At 38.8% G+C, this 17,826-nt stretch overlaps 1 protein-coding gene across 7 annotated transcripts in view; it reads left to right on the top strand.

Annotated features, from left to right (window-relative positions):
* Brat (brain tumor) overlaps positions 1-17,826 on the top strand; it is a 106,775-nt gene that overhangs the window by 54,713 nt on the left and 34,236 nt on the right. The window contains exon 1 of one of the 7 annotated variants that reach the window (XM_071713904.1): positions 4,731-4,855. The exons of the other annotated variants lie outside the window; for them this stretch is intronic. The gene's annotated coding sequence lies outside the window, so the exon portion shown is untranslated. Of the gene's footprint in view, positions 1-4,730; positions 4,856-17,826 lie in introns of those variants that run through there. 7 annotated transcript variants of the gene reach the window in all.

Raw genomic sequence — 17,826 nt, 5'->3', positions numbered from 1 at the left:
TATTCGTCGTTTATTAAACAGACTCTTGAAGCATTATATAAATATAACTACAATCGAAAAATTATATTTGCTTGAAATTCTGTATTTGTACAAAGACCCAAATTGTCTTTAAATTCACACATTACTACGTTCCTCTTACCGTTCTTACTAAGAGGCGGTTTCGACTCTACATTCTACTGGGTTTAATCAGTGAATGTGACCCATTGCCGATCGTGAGAACCGAGGTGGAGATCGGCGTTCGCGGCACATGTCGTGCGGTCCTTTCCAACGACTTCTAATTTGTGGCCATATATATATATATACTCGTATGGATAAAGTCTTGCATTGCTCAGAAGCAACACCTGTCTGTCGTTCTTTTTCCGTTTTTTTCCTTTTCTTTTTTGAAACCTGGGAAAGAACGAAGTGAAGTAACGGTGCTTTTAAAGCCACTTCCGCTTTACGACATCAGCTGCAAATTTCTTTCTCGTGACGTAACATATAACACAGAAAAAAACGGGATTAATACAAAAATATGATGAAATGCAACTATAACTTTGGCAAAAATTATTCGCGAAATTATATTGATATGATAATTCTATGAAAGAGATGTGAAAAAGAAAAGATATTCGACAATAAGATATTCGCCGCTCGGAAATTAAAACTTTAGGGAACTTGCAGAAAAAGTCCGTAAATAGCTTCGCGTGAATGAAAATTGCGATGATATCTCTGTACTATATCAGAAATGCCTCTGTTGCTATCGTAAGAATAAGCGAACAAAAGCGGTAGCGCTCAACGATAATTTCGTACCACTCTAGGACCAAAAGGACTGAAACTTAATGGCATCATAAATTTCAATCTCCGAGCGGATGTTGCTATTAAATATCTCTTCTTTTCGAGACATCTCCTTCTTGCGATCGGGAGCACAATTTTGCAGACCTTCTGTACAAGAAGGATTTTATTGCATCATATTTCTATATTATTCTAAACTTAAGGCTCTTTCTGAGAATTTAACTGATGTATTTTTTTCCCTTTATCTTGGCCGTCCGATGCGATTTCGAATACTGGGTAATCCTCTAAATATCGTGGAAAATCGAAGACTGTGACGATTTGTGGCGCGAATAATACACACGCAAAGAGACGCGCGTTTCTCTAATGAATGAGGGCGATATTCCCACGTCGCCGGTTATCGCTGTTTCGTTTAGGGGTCGTCCTATCGAGCTGCGAAGGAAAGTCACCGGCGGCATATGATAAGAGCATTGCGAAATCAATGGCAGAAATGGGGGACGGTGAGGAAGGGCGAAAGGGCGCTCACATCGTCGACGTCGAGGTAGGTCGAGAGGTCACTGGCTTCGTGAGAATTTTCGCGCGACCGATGCGCGATGCGAGCCGAGATCGCATTGTCGTCGTCTCGAAGAACATAATCGAGCGTGTTTGAGATATTATCCAATCTCCGGCGTGCTGAAATTTACACAATTCTAAGCGCGTCGATTTAATTTACGCTCAGTCGTGAATATAATACATATTACGATGGCAATCTTTAATTGCAACAATCAAATATACTTTATATTTGGAATCATTGGGGAAATCAGTTCTGTTAAACCAACTAGTGCACTTGGAATTTCACCGTTATTCATTAATATTTAATTAAATTGATTAGAGAATTCTGTGACAGTTATAAAAAAAACTATATTGTATAGAAATCAGTGCAATTTGGCGTAATTCACAGGCAGCATTTCAGCGAGCGGTGGGATGAAAAAAACATTAGCGCATACAGTTGATCATGGAATTGGAAAGAACTTGATAGATCGGCAAAATGCCGTTCGAGCGACGATACATTTGCCGCATTAATTTCTAACGAACTGGTGAAAATGATCACGCGAAGGTCAACAGCGCGCGTTAGGCGACAAAAAAATACAAAAAAAGAGCAAATCTCGCCTTCGTGAATTATTCAGCGGACATGATTTTACGCATTAACTCCCGCTCGTAACTCTCACTAACACGATCGATCGAATTGTCGCTTTTTGTGCTGCTCGATTCTCGAGCGGCGTAAAGCCGACGGCACACCGCACCAGCCTTGTCAAACAATTTGCAGCATGGGATGCGGAATATTCATGCGTTGCATCGGATCGATGCGAAACGAAAATCGAGTCCTACCTGATCGACATAACTTTTAATTAGCTCGTAATAACAATGACTGATCGCCCATAATATCGCTCGATCGCATGGCTGCTGTCGAGAATGTTGCAGCATATTGCCGCTCGATCTGTTTTTCGTCCGTGTAAGCGTAATCCGCATATTACACATTAACGAAATTCTAATTGAATTGGGAGAGAGAGAGAGAGTGCGCACGCGCGCATGTTTGTGTGTTCGATATCATGTTAATTATAATATAAACTCTTGTAGCGAAAATTAATTTTGAGAATTGCGCGATGACGTAAATTCTCAAATTTATAGTGAAATTGCGTAATTCGCGTAATCAACATTAGCGGGATTGTCGAGCAGTCAGTTCAATGAATAAATACATTTTATAGGTATTACAAGACGGTCTCATTAAGACGAACGTATATTTCTCGAGAAGAAATGATCATTCTCGCTGAATCATCACAATGCGGCTTGTTGTTAGAAACTTGCTCATTCTCGTTTAATTTCACGAGACATCCTTGTTACCAAGTACGTTTTTAAAATTTTAATTTTAAATTAAAGAGAACCCAACATACAGAAGCAGCGTAACTATTTCTCGTATGAAAATTAAGGAATTAAATATATGATTACCTACATACAATTTCTTCTTAAAAAAGTGAATTTTGCCATTATCGCAGTAATTTCGGTCGTTAATTTTTTTTACAGTTATGCTTTTTATCGCAATTTTTTAAATAGATCTAGGGATTTCGATAATTTTGTTTCTATCCTCGCGGATTCCACAGTGGTATGTGACCTTGGCTTACTGCCAGACCATGTCGCGTCGTTTCTAAATTCCCTATTGAATCGATCACGATGCGCGATTGTTTTACGACTGCGATGTACGTCTCCCTTCCTCTCACTCTCTTGTGCCAGGTGCGTCAAGTAAATTGATGGGAATGACGACGATTAACTTACGCAACGTTCCCCCATTTGCTCGCCCTTTCAGAAGTTTCGACTCCACCGTTACACATTCCATCGTCACGATCGACGGGATCGTTTGGCTGGGAAAGAATGTCGCTCGGTTTGCTCATAAAAACTTTTCTCGCTTGAAAGTATTATATAAGTGTGTGAATAATGTGTGAATGGAAGAAATTACAAAATAATGTGGGTAATTTATTCCATTGCGCATTATATTTTTAGATGCTGCGGGGAAGATCTACTATTTTTGCACCCTTTTTGTTGATGCCAGTACCTGGTGAGATGATAATATATCGCGGCAGAAAAGTCGCTAAATCACTGCTAAAATTACCGAGAATGGAAATAACAAGAGAGGGGGAGGGGACGCTCGTTAAAATACCGACAAATTGTTTCGTACTCGTTGGTCGTTTGCATAAATGTATTAACATCGGCTCGCGAAGCAATTTTGCACGATTGCGTCGTATTTCTGCCGCGTGTTACTTCACCGCTTAATAGTATCCTCGTCGCGAACGCGTATCGACCGCGGTGAGTTCTTGTGCGGTTTTGTTGCGCACACCGCGTATGCCACATGGGTGTCGGTTTCGCCGGAAGTTTCGCTTCGTTGCGTGTTTCCGGCTATCTGTTGAGATCCGACAATGGGTATTGCGCGATGCAAAACATTTCGTCCCTGTCCCTCCTCCTTATTTCTTTCGCTTTTCGCGCATACATTTAGATCAGAAGTCATTAACGCTGCGGGAAAGGCCAACGAAAGGCGCGGGAAGAAATTAGTTTAGCGATATCAGGAACAATGGTCTTTTTAGAAAAAATAACATTTTTTTATCACTTAAAAATTTTTTTTTTTACAATTTTCGATGTAACTTAGAATTATAGTTTTTTGGGGTATACAGGCAATAATTTTGACAATATTTCCATTAGTCCGTGAATTCGCAACTTTGCTGTTCTCGTTTCTCATCGCACGCACGACTTCCCCCATGCACAAAGCTGTTTTTCTGGCGGCCGGAAAAACCTTACCAATTCGCACCTTTTGCGAATTTATGTCAGAAGATAACGTATTAAATGGAAAAGTTCTTTGAAGGACAAGAAAGCTCATTATACATCCTTTCGGGCGTCATTGATCCAGCCGCCATTGTAACGTCGATCGTGTGTCACGCGGGCATCGATTATTCAACTCTCGTTTTTCGTCTTTGCAATATCTCTTGAAATAGGTATTATGTATTTTTCAGCATGTGTCGGGAAAAATGATATTCGCCAAAAACAAGCATCTTTTCTGATAGAAATTCGTTGTAGATGATTCGTCAATATTTCTCTTTTCCCTCGAGCGATTCTTTAGTCATTTGATTATTTTTACACGAGGCATCTTTAACAGCAAGATATTTATTTATTATTCTACTTATTGGGAAAAGTACATTTTGCTTGTCTCAAAAACAATTGCTGACAAGTTTACAAAACATTATTTTATTGTGCAATATTTGCAGAATAAAGAATAACTATGATTTTTTTTATAATTTTATTTTTTATCTCTCTCTTGTTTCTATATTTTTTAAGCACGAAACATTCCGTGTGATAAACGTTACGGTAAACAATGCTGCAATTATTTTGAGATGTACGATATTAAAGCTTCTATCGCGAATGTTGTTAATCTAGTAATTTATATCTTTGTACTAAACGAAATTTTCTTTTTCTGCTTTCAGGTGAGTATTGTGGTGTCCCCGGCAGCGTACCGTGGAGAAGTCATAAATTTTGCGAGTACGAGATTACCGAGTATTATACCTAGAAGGTAACGTATAGGCTTTTACGCTACTTGTCAGTACGAGCTTATTCTTTATGACTTTGCATCATAATCTCGAAGAATATGCTACAATTTCTCTAAGAGCAACCTGAGAAAGCTTTATAAACACCATTCTCGTTCTGTACATTGTAATAATGTTTATATTGCGAGATATCGCTTTTATGTTAGAGAAAAAAATTATTCCTACATTTCTCGCAATTCAATATTCCGATTTAGCTTACATTACAGTCCGATCGTGAGAAATATTTCAATAAAGGAAAGGAAAATATATTCCAGACAAACAACAAGAGAAAATTGTCATAATGATCATTGTTTGCTTGTTTGCAATATTGTCGCGAGATTATAACACGAGTCAGTAAAGGACAACTAATTACTTAGATTTGCATTGACTTACCACAACTTATTGTTCCGCATCCTATATAAAAGGAGAATTTTGTATGTTCTTATAAAAGAAGTTTTCAATCGCGAAGATCGGACATTTGGAGTTTTATACGAAAGTTTATTACTCATTTCTATAAAGCTAGCATTCCATTTTCAAAATTGCGTGATAATTAATAGAATCTAGTCGCTAATAGATAATTCTACGCAGATTAAATATAAAAAAAAATGAAAATATTATAAAAACATTCATATTCTTATTACAAATATATGATAGACTTCCAAAGCTACACTTTTACAAAAAATTTTATAATAATTACAACTATATATATAATCCTACTCTGCCTTTCTACTGACATATCTGCACGTCATAGAGGGCAATTAATCTCGCAATTAATACCGCGCACGTTATCCGCCGTAGGGGTTATCCAAGGGGTTATCCTTCAGGAAAATAACGCCGTTAGATAGATCTCTAACGAGCATCTTCGGCGATATGGCAGACAGGGATATGTTAATAAATTCACTGGCAATACTGTAATCCCGCGCGCGACGTGAGCTTCAAGTAATTTATCGCATCCCTCGAAGTACCTGTAACATGTAGATTTTTATGTATCAAAACGGTCTTTCGAACATTAAGTGTACGGTCGTAATCCAGTTCAACGCATCGAGCTGAAGATTTTATGACGCTCGCTGTGTTTGAGAACCACCGCGATATAAACGCGGCGCCAATCGAATCGACTACTAATTTAAGAAATCGTAAATGACGGGAGCTGCTGCGATGCTGCCTTTCTACGAGGCGTGTAAGATCGCGGAATAGCGCTGCCGTTCGTGTTCGACGCGTGTGGTTAGAATCAAGCTATTATTTCCCTCGCAGATCTTCCGGAATCCGAATAACTCCGATCTATTCATCGGGAACCCACCTTTCCGCGAGGCTCGCGCGGCTACGTATGTATTATAACTTATTACCGATCGGCGTTACTCGAGTGACTCACGCGATCCCTCGCGTCGTCCGGCGATAATTCATCGCTACGAGTTGTCGGTTGCAAGGTGCATGCCTTCTCCCGCAGGCGCATAAATACGTAAATCGCCGCGCTGCTGCAGTATTTCCGGATTAATCTCGCGCTCGACGGTTAATACACGCTTAGGATATACCATGGCGAATGCGGCCCGCGGGCTGTTCTTTACACAAATTATACGATAACGCAGAAAAGTGAATGGAAGAGCTGACGGACGCCCCGAAGATGAAAAACTTCGAAAAGTTCTTTCCTTCTTGCTGTACAAAGACTTACGTGCGAAATAAGAAGAGGCGACTCGGTCGATCTCTTTCGCAATTCGAATATAAATATTTTATTAAAATTTATACATATAGCATCGGCTCGTATTTGCATATCATTAAATTTGTAACGTTTGAAAAATTAATTTTATATTACTTTAAAATTATATTACGTGATCCTTTCTTGTTGTGTCTTATTACTTTTAGTTTAGCGAAGAAATTAGATTGCATAACAGTGTTTCCTCTCCTTAATATGTCCATCGTTCACCGTTATCGAGTCAAGATAACCAGATGGAACAGGAAATTCGCGCGTGGGTTTCTCAATGCGGTAAATTTTCTCACGGCGGTTTTCGTGATCAAGAGGTCCGTAGGCGGGCGGGGAATAAAGAAAATCGAAGGTCGCGTAGGGAGGCGAATATATGTCTCCGAACACGAGAGTGGCATGTGTACAGGGAAAGCAGCACCTACGCGATACGTGCCGACGTTCTAAAAATACGGGCTTATTTTAGCGAGGAGAGGGATGTACCCGCGTGAGAACGACATGCAGCGGCCGAGTATACGGGCTGCTGCTTAAGCAGGAAGGTCACAAGAGCGAGCTGCGAGATTGCGCTTTCATCCGAAAGAAAGCACGAACACGAAAGATATTGCCTGTCAATGAAGAGATTACATCTCGTGTAGACTTGACGAGCGCGATGCATCGTAAGCAGAACGTCACGAGTTTATTAGATGCGCTTCTCTCATGTTTGAGGATTTTTGAATGTTATCTTTAAATTTAGAACTTTATCGATTAGCGTGACTTGTCAATTCTTTTCGAGTTATTCAACTAAAAACTAAAAAACATTTCCTAATAGAATTATGTTTTATCTTTGCAAAGAAACTAATGTCTAGGAGAGATTTAGAGGCTATCACAGCCGCCGGTATCACAACCATCTCTCCGAGTCCGACGATACTCGCTGACAATGATATCGATCGTGTGGATCGCGTGCGTTGCGCGATTCTCTTGTCCCCGCGTAGGGTAGGGACATTTGTCAGCGCGTGTGGCGCCGGGCGTCGGGCGCCGCGACGCCCCCTCCGACAGACGATGAAGAAAGAAATAATAGAAAGGATACGAGCGCGTCGCAACGTTTAATTATTTCTACCACGGTCCCAGACGTGAGCGACCGCAAAAAATTAAAATTTTCCCCGACAGCGCATGGCTGTCCTCTGTAATAAACGTGATAGGCCGAGGGTAAAATTTTCGTTTTCCAACATAATTACATTTCTAGCAATAAGAGAAAGGAGACGTAAGTTTTGCCGAAAAATATTTATGCTGATTTTGCTTATTTGTTTACAAACTTAAAGCTCAACTCAATTAGCTTTATTAAAAGAAGACATTAAAACCTGTATATTATTTTGTTATATATATTCTTGTAACGCAATATATAAATTTTTTATAGGAAATCTATAAAATCTATTTTTTATTTTTTATTTTTTATTTAGAGACACAAACGAACCATCCAATTGCGCAAAGAACTTTTCGAAAGTACGGTATAACTGCTCATCCAATTTTCGATCGTCGGAATCCCGTGCTGTTAACGGACGCTGATCTCGTTTCCGGCTGTTCAGCTTTCTCACCAATCAGTACGTCAAGCTAATTTTAGCCTCTATCGATTCCCACCTGGTAGAATTCGGGCTGGCCTTTCGTCCAAACGCGATGGATGATACCGCATTTAATATTGGCGAATGAATTGTGCATCGCGGAAAATCGGCTAGGGCGAGGAACATAATTGCATTATGAATACTTCTCTCGAAAATGGAACATTCTCTTGGTGACAGTATCCTTACTGTAAGAATACTGTCGATATATTGATTGACAATTAGAAATTATTGTAGTACGCAAAATTAGCGCACATTATTTTCTACGGAATACAAGCTTAAGAATGCATGAATTCTCGTGCAATATAACAGATGCTGTAAAGAGCAACGTATGCTTACATCTTATACAAGTACGAAATTCTAGAATATTAAATCGTAAATAAATCGCGATTGCATCCTGGAGTCTTGGAATTTTCGAATTTTGAAATTTTAATATGAATCTTGTATCTTGGAAACTGTGGAACTTTGGAACTTCACAAAAGCTTGGTACTTCAATAGGTTTCAAAGGTTACGGCACTTTAAACTAAACCTTTGAAACGATGTTCGGGACAATACTAACTTTACAATTTCGAAATTTTCGATATAGCGCATTCCGCGTATGTAACAAAGAAACAAGATGTTTCTTTCGATAAAAGGGATAAATTGCATTATCAATTTTTGCTAAGAAAGTCATCCCAAATTTGAAAATGATACATTTTTTTCTTCAGTTTGTAATACTCGGCGCTTAGAAAAATAATCCAATGTTATCGAATCTTTTTTTAGTAATAAATATTGTGTATAATATAATCAGCATTTCTGCAACGGATTGCGTTAGCGTTAATAGTTGCTTGCGGAAAAGGACGTGTTCGTTGCAGTAACGTCATTTTCACGGTGAAAACCGTCTCGTCGCACGAGCAATCTAGAACATTGCGTAACGCTATAAATAAACAAGCTGGACTCTCGTTTAACATTATAAATATCGTAGGTACCCGGTATATCGATCGATGTCTCTGACACAACGTGCGTCGTTGTAAACAACCTCGCAGCAGTGAAACGAGTCAGAAATAATTTCCTCTCTTTTCACGACGCTTTAGAAAGCTGAATATCATAAATAGCACATCAGCGTGTTGCTCGCTAATATGTGACTAGTATTGCTTGAATTGCCGATGATTGATCGCAGTGTTGGCGATTGTCGTTATAATGCGATTTTGTTTTTATGAGATGCCATAAATTAAATTAGTTACAACAAAGCAAAAAAGTTAATTGAAGATAATAATTCTTATTTCAAGTAAAATATGTATCGTTCTATGACACGCTTGTCGTTTCCAATGTTTTACCATAGCCTGAAGACAATTTTTTTAGTATCTCTAAGATGAAGCTAAATATAAACTAATCTTGAAAATTTACTTGTGTATACAAAATAGTATCGTGATAAAGATTCTCTTTATTATTCTCTATATTTAGCGCAAGTCATCTTACGGCAAACTGCATCGACTATAGTACCATTACATACATAACGATTATACCGCTAATGCATAAATAAGTAGTTAGACACTTCGATACCTCCCCGTCACGTGGACAAGGTAATTAAGAAAGTTCTAACGGGGAGGTTTCCTGCGCTTTAAAATAGCTCCGGGCGCGATCTCCCGTCTTCAATAAGTGGAACGAGCTTCCATAAATTAATAAACCTTTGGAATTCAGCACGGAGAAGCGCAGCGGCGCCGCGCCGTGCGCAGCATGTCTCCTCATTAAAATTGCATCCCATGTTTATGTTCCCGCAACCGTTTATGTTCGCCCCGTTTCGTTACGTTCCGTTTTACATTGTAGCCGATGGTGTGTAACGTAACACGAAAGTAAATTTCAGGGGCCGCCGGCCATCGCTGAAAGATTGATCGCAAGGCCGAGAGAGCTTCGACGTAGCATTTCCTACTCGCGGCTCGCCGCAACCATAAATTTCTCACCGCGTTCGCAAAATGCGCCTCGTGTCGTGAAACGAGAAAAATGCTCCGGAATTCTCGTCAGTGAGAAATAATACGTGATAAATGTAATAAAAATGCTAATAAATGTGTCTGTCAGTCCTACTAACGGTTGGGACGGAAGAAACAAGAAACTGTCTGAGCGCTTAAAATGGAAAACGTGAATTATAAGAGCTAGGAAATGAAAAAGGGAAGTTAATGACGAGAAAATATATGTCTTGCAAGGATATTTTAAGATCATTCTTACCGCATTTAGTCTCTTGTTTTATTTTCAGTCTTCAATTCTTTCTTCTCTCATTTACGCCAACCACTGAAGCTGAAGCCATTTACTTGTTTTTGCCACATTTAATCGAATTTCTTTATAAGAATTTTTAACTGGAATCGCGTTAAAATATAACCGATTCAAAATAAAAGGGAGAATAAATTGGAATAGAGAAATAGAAAGGGTTTTGCTCGCAACGTTTGGCATATTAATCAAGAAATAATCGATAAACTCTTGTCAAAGGCTTCATTATCGTTTGGCTCGTTTATTCCTTTATGTGGCAAATCGTATGATTCGCGAGTAGTTCATATAAACTCCGCCCTTAGGCTTTCCTCCGAACTGGCTGCAGACAGTATAATGCAGGTAATCCTAAATGCGAAGTGTACGGATCGCTCTTTACTACTTCACCGTGAGAAACTGTTCGCGCAACGAACCGCATTACAATTAGCAATTAACATTGCGGCGGCCGTATGTTAATTGGAGTAATAATCATGATACGCTCGGCTTACTCCGAAGTCGGAGCACCTTAATCGCGTTTCACGACCCGGAAAAATATGCATGATGATAAAACTTGTTATTGTTATCTTCAGCGAGAGAATTGCTGTTATGGGCGAGCATTAAAATTCTCTGCAATTGCATTAATTATAGAATCATGCTGCGCATTACGTAGTATCATTTTTATTACTGTCTCTCTCTTTCTCCCTTTTTCCGCTCTCTCTCCTCACATGTCTATCACTGAACGTGCTGAAATTGTAAAAGCGAGTTTTTAATTGTGTTATATAAAATACACAAAGGAAATATGCGATAGAACAAACGTGCATAAAAATATTTTATTCGTGATTTTTATTCAGTGATACACGTGGAACACAATATTTAGAAAACAGATAATAATTCTTTGAATAAAAAATGTAATTATATTACATGTACATATATATACTTACAAACTTTAGGACTATATGAATTTAATTTTATTTGAAAATAGATTACAAATTTAGATAAAGATGATAAAAGAGATATATCGTATACAAATATATTCTTTAAAGTTAAAATTAAAAATAATATCTTAAAGTTATCTCTATACGAATTAGTAGATGCATTGTACGATTAATTTCTTTATATTTAATACAGATTAGCAGAAACGTAAAAACGTATTTATCGTGTTTCGATTATTCTACACTCGGGTTCGTGGTTCTGCGGGTCGCATTGTATAAGATCTTCGAGAGTCTCTTCAAGACTCTCGAACACTCTCGATCATATGGTACAAACATAAGATGACGCATGCGGGCGACAGCACAATGTTGCCTGATGCTTCCGTTAGACGTAATTGTTTCTACAGCTATTAAGGAGGCCTCGGGTATCCTCTTCCCTTCTCGTATTTCACGAAGCATTAGAGAGTGGAGCTTAATGTTCCACAGAGATTTCGTTGTAAAACATTATAAAGTTATACTAAATTAGAATGATGAAAATTTTATGGAGCCTTAAAGATGTAGTTTTAGTGCGCTATAAGATGCTTCATTTTATACTTCGAGGAACGAAATTAAATGTATGTACAAGTGCATCTCATATGTAAGCTCTGCAATCTGCATATATTACTTACATAACGATTTGTGATTTTATATATTTTTTTATTACAAGTAGGAAAGACGTTGATAATATATTCAAATTATAGTTTTTATTTTCTAAAGCGTTAATTAAGTCAATTATGTGTTCTTGCGTGCTACGCAATTCGTATGAATTAATCTTTATTTCGATTGTCTTAGAAATCGATTTAGAATACCATGTATTAATAACTTGTTCCAGGAACAAATTAATACAACTCATCGTTGTTCAAGACTTCGCGAGTAAGGTTTAATCTTTGTCGCTTATAATCATTAGCGTTCTACAGGTGTGCGCTTTTTGCGATGCCTCTTGTGAAGCTTCACATCTCTTATTTGTTCTCTTAAAACGCCTATCCTTGTGTAAAGCTTTCACGTGTTAAAACACAACGTCCTAAAATGCCATTCTGCCGTAAATTCGCATACGAACGAGTCGAACGAGCAAAATTGGAATCCACTCTGCTGCATCTCTATGTACTTTCGGATGGCTATTATTCGTCGTTTATCTCATTCATGACAAATGTCAACGTCGAAATATTTAACGTTATGTGTGTTATCTCAGAAATGATACATGTGTATTATTTTTGCTCATCGAAGAATAATTTATAGAAGCTAATTTTAAAGAAATTAAGATTTTAATAACTACAAACTAGTTTGAAAAAAGCAGTACTACCTGATTTCTTACATTTGAGAAAGCCTGAAATTCTTTTACCTACGTAGCATTTTAATGTAATTATATTATTGATATATCTATTTTAACATTGTTATTATCAAAATTCTATTTACTTTATTTTCAAAAAAGTTACTGCAGCTTTAGCTTTTCACCAATTTTCTATTTCCTTTCGCGTAAACAGCGCGTTGTTTGCATCTATATAAAAACAATGGAAACAAAAACATTCACGTAATTACAATGGCATTTTAAATAATCTTGTTTGGTATATCCAATATAAACAGTTGCTAATTTAATAAGTTTCTCATCTATTTAATGGTTGCAGTTTTCTGATCTATCTCGAACACGTGCATCTAACTTAATCGTTGTACACATATATCTAGCGAGCATCGACTTGCGTGCTCCTTGAGAAAGTGTCGCGTAAAGCAGATATATCCGCCTTTCTTCTTCCTCATTTAAATGGGTGCCAAACCAAGCATATCGATTCCTCAATTATGACACGATATTATGTAAATAGTTCCGCGTTAAGCGTAAGAATCGTCGATGATTACATGTAACTAATTTCCACGTTCCGTAATGGCACGATGCGTTTTTACAAACGTACTCTAGCTGGTAAATGCGATTGCTTGGAGGATTAACGAAACGCTACGCGTACAACGGAACTGATTATCTGTAAAATGTCCATAGAAAGTAATGTCTCCTACACATTACGCACACCGACGTGGAGACTAATCCTCCCTTAATTAATGCAAATTATTCCACATACCTGAAAATAGGATTCCCGGAACGCCATTTATATAATAAGCTTAAAATGTAGAAATGTATGTATTTTTAAAAAATGATGTTTTGTTACCTAATAGCGATAGTGAACTACGCGACACACTAACCGTTAACCGGTTGAGACCGATCCGAGACTTTTAAAGTAACATTAATTACTTGATGGTCTTAATTGAAATCTTACTTAAGAGGAGAGCACTTCGGGCTTGTTTTTGAAATTAGTGGCTTCCGTTCTCCCACGTCATACATTCACATATCACCCCAATGTCGTCACAATGATCGATATAACACTATTGCATATTTTGGAATGTTTATTCATCGCATGAGTTAGGTCAACAGATAAATCATTCATCGAGACAATCTATCACGTATATCCTAAATATTCCGCAATGTCTAAAAGCATCTCGCAGGGACACATATTTCGTAAATTCGTCAATATATAGGTACAATGACTTTATTTGTATTATATAAATTCTTTCTTCGATAAAAATACGATAACGATCTGATAACGATAATTATAATGATTCAGAGTGAAAAAACTTGGAACTATTATTTACTTCTTTTTTTATTTATGAATTTTTTCAAAATCAAATTTTTAAAAACTGAGAAGAGGGGGGTGGAAACGAACGAATTCTTTTAATCGGTCTGGGAAAGTTTGTGTCCAGTTGTGTTTATATATTGTTAATGATACATCGAAGAAAAGGTTGACCAAAGTTTCAAGAGCAAGGCCATGTGATCACGGTGAGAAAAATCGTGACCAATTCCGATCTCAAGCGTTGTTTCGCCGCGCGCGAAAACAATTTTGCGAATGTAGCTCTCCTTAGACCTACGATTTATCCGACCCACCCACATTGCCGTGCGATTTAACGAGCCATCGTGTAACGGTCGCTTAACGATGATTCAGAGACCGGTCAAATGGTGCTTGAACCTCTCCTCCACTCATCCTCCCTTCCGCTCTTTCTCTCCTTTCCTCTCTTTCTCTCCTCGCCTTTGATATACACGTCACTCGCTTGTTTCCACTCTCCGGCCTCCTCTAGGTACACCGCTCTCGAGCGCTGGTCTCACCAACTAAGAACTTCGAGAACGATGCTACTGGCGAGAAATGACTGTAGCGACTTCCTTGCTTTTTCACGTTCGATAACCAATGTCCCTCCGTCACGTCGTTTCTTTCTCAGACGTGTTTGCGAATAGAAACAAAAGTGCTTTGATAAAAGAAATTATGCATTAAAATTGAAAATTGATTATTTTATTTATTACTGCACTTTGACGCACGTTAATACATAGATTTTTTTGTATGCAAATAAAAGCAGCAGTTGTTTCATTTTTATATTACTTATAGATATGCATATAGATAAGTACTGAAATTATTGTTCAAGTAGGATAAAATATTTATCAGAAACATTGCTCTTTAGTATTTTCACGTGACAGATGATATAAAGTTGCTTATGCGTTTTCACAAAAATATTCCTTCACGTTACAAGACCGCTTAATAAATACAATTACGTCATTTCTTATGCTGCTGATAGAATAAGATTCATTTCATACTTGCGCGGAGTACTGACATATTTTCATATTTTGTTCACTTGTCGACATTCTACCTCGCTGTATAATAGAGGTCGTTCACCCTTCTTCATTGTTGCGAGATTTAAGTGCATTTCGCGAATGCACTCTGATGGAATTGTCAGGATGTCAACGCTCATATACAAAATCGATCTCACGATTCGCGCGACCTTCTGCCGACGGGAGGTTAGGTTCGCAAGTGCAGTGACCTCCTCCTACGTATTCCGCATGCGGAACGGAACGTCGCCCGCGTGGCGTCATAACCACTCCGCGCTCGTAAACCACCGGCAGCGAAACGACCGGCACTTCCGGAAAGCGTGACGCTGCGATGCACTTTAACGTTCAAAATGCACCGGCGGATTTAAGTCGCGACAGCGAAGAGGATTCGACGCTTCCACTCGTCAAAAGTACTCCCTCGATTTAACGTTTAACAGAAATATCATCGCGCTCAAACACACATTCCACTTTGTGAATTGCTGACAATCGAAGCCGATAAAATGTCAGACGACACAACCAATATAATTTATTTTTTCAGCATTATATGAATTATTGATTTCGCATGTGTTTCCATCAATGCGTGTGTATGTTTGTCATGTATTATTAATTTCAATAACATTAGTTGATGAATTACAAAGCTTAATAGATTAATACTGTTTTATAAATTATCAATTATACGAAGATATAGATTCTTCTATTATATAATTTTATTAGATACCTACCTAATCTTAAAATATTACATATTAGTGATGGTAGCTAAAAAGTTGCAATATTTTTTTTTAACATTAAAGATTAAAAATAAAAATTGTATGAAAATCCATTTGACAGAATTTTAAAACGAAAATTTTCCACTCGTTAGAAATCCTTCGGCGTATTGGGACCTAAACGATCTCGTTACAACCATTTTCGTTTCCTTTGTCGATGCCGGCACGCAGACGCGATCGATCTGACGTCTGGCAGGCTTCCGTTTCACTCTATATCCTTCTCTCGAGTCTGGAATATTTTCTCCCTTTAGGAATAAAATATTCTATTCCGTTTAAAGTACACACACACACACACGTACACGTACACGCACACACATGAAAACTTTATATCTTTCGTATATTTTTTATGTTACACACACATATATAATTTATATTATAATTTTGATTATTTTGTTATAAGTATTTTGTGCTTTTCTCTCATTTATATATTTGATATTGTTAACTTACTGTTTTGACTGAGGTCAAAATAATCAATAATCAACACACACATCCGCGCACGCGTGTTGTGTCTCTCTCTCTCTCTCTCTCTCTCTCTCTCTCTCTATATATATATATATATATATATATATATATATATATATATATATTATATACTATATAATTAAAAGAGTAGAAATTAAATAAAAAGCAAAAAATTAGACACTAACAATGAGAGTCGATGTGCGTTGCGTTGTCAAATGAAAATGCCCTTATTCCGAAGCGGAGTATCAGCGAGAGACGAACGTTTGGACATAAAACGAATAGATCCGTGTCTGTATTTCTTTGGTTGTTGTCATGTGCATCGCGCGTTAATATTGTTAAATATATATATATAGCCCGGGGAGCCTCGGGGGGGGGGCTTCAAGGTATAATAAATTTCTCCCTTCCTATCCGTCCATCACGCTCGCTTCGCGTTCGCTCGCCTACCTTTCCCATAACCGCAGCGCCGCAGCCGTTACCAATCCGTCTGCGGCGCAGGCCGATGGCCTTTTCGCTCGGCTCCGTCTGTCTCATCTCGTTCCTCGTTCCTTGTTCCTCGGCTCGCAAACGTGACTACACCGCCGCTGCCGCCGCCGCCGCCGCCGCCGCCGCCGCCGCCGCCGCCGCCGCCGCCGCCACCGCCACCCGCCACCGCCACCCGCCACCGCCGCGCCGTGTATCGATCGCGGTCGATGCTCGCCCGTCGAGCAAAATAACGTTAATCAAACGAGAGAGGGTGGAGGGGGCAGGTGGCGACCGCTCCCCTCGTTTGGGGCTGAAGAAACATCCGGCAGTGACATTGAAATTACCGGCCGGAGTACATACACGCGAGACTGTACGCTCCGCGTTGTACATTCGATGCGAATCTTGCTGATATTACGGACATCTTTGACATTTAATGTTTGGTGAGCGTAGATTTTCGATTGGCGTGGATAGTTCGATTAATTTGAAAGCGATTTTTTAAAAATGTTTATCGAGACTATATATTCTAAAGTTGTAAAGTTTTAAGAAGAGTTAAGCTCTTGGAATATTAAAGTCGAGAGAGAAGAGAGCGCCAACTCTCAAACTTGTAAATAAATTTACGAAGCATTACTTATTAAGTTGCCATCGAGAAACGATCCAACAAAAAAAATCTGTAAAAGTGTACATTGTTCAGCAAGCGCTGTAGAATGCGTTTTTACAAAGAATATTACAACCCCAATCTTTAAATTATCGATAATCGATATATACATCGTTAAATCTTAGCTGTATCAATAATTATTGCCGTGGGAAATCGGAAAACTTTGCTAAAGTCCTCTTTTTCTAATCGTATTTCGCGATTACTCCCGTATATCCTGGGAAGGTTCTTTTCGATCACCCCGTAGTGAAGCACGCACTACCGCTGCGTCGAAGGGCGATGCACCAACGGTTACCGTTCCCGAAGGGCGGTTGCCATCCCCCTTGGTTCCCGCCGCACCACCGTCGTTACTACCACCACCATCACGAGCGGCAACGGACTCGACCCTCGTCGGAATAACTCCGGTTCGAAGGGTTGGGGCGGTCGATGCAGCGTTACCATGGAAACCAGACGCGCCGTCCGCCATCCCTTCCCACGGTGCATTCAACCGTGGGGTTGCGATCCGCGTTCGCGAAAA

This window comes from Temnothorax nylanderi, unplaced genomic scaffold (assembly GCF_030848795.1).
Source record: "Temnothorax nylanderi isolate EJ_2023f unplaced genomic scaffold, tnyl_v1.0 TNYL_tig0131_pilon, whole genome shotgun sequence".
Taxonomy (NCBI): Eukaryota; Metazoa; Arthropoda; class Insecta; order Hymenoptera; family Formicidae; genus Temnothorax; species Temnothorax nylanderi.
This window is presented reverse-complemented; position numbering and strand designations above follow the sequence as displayed.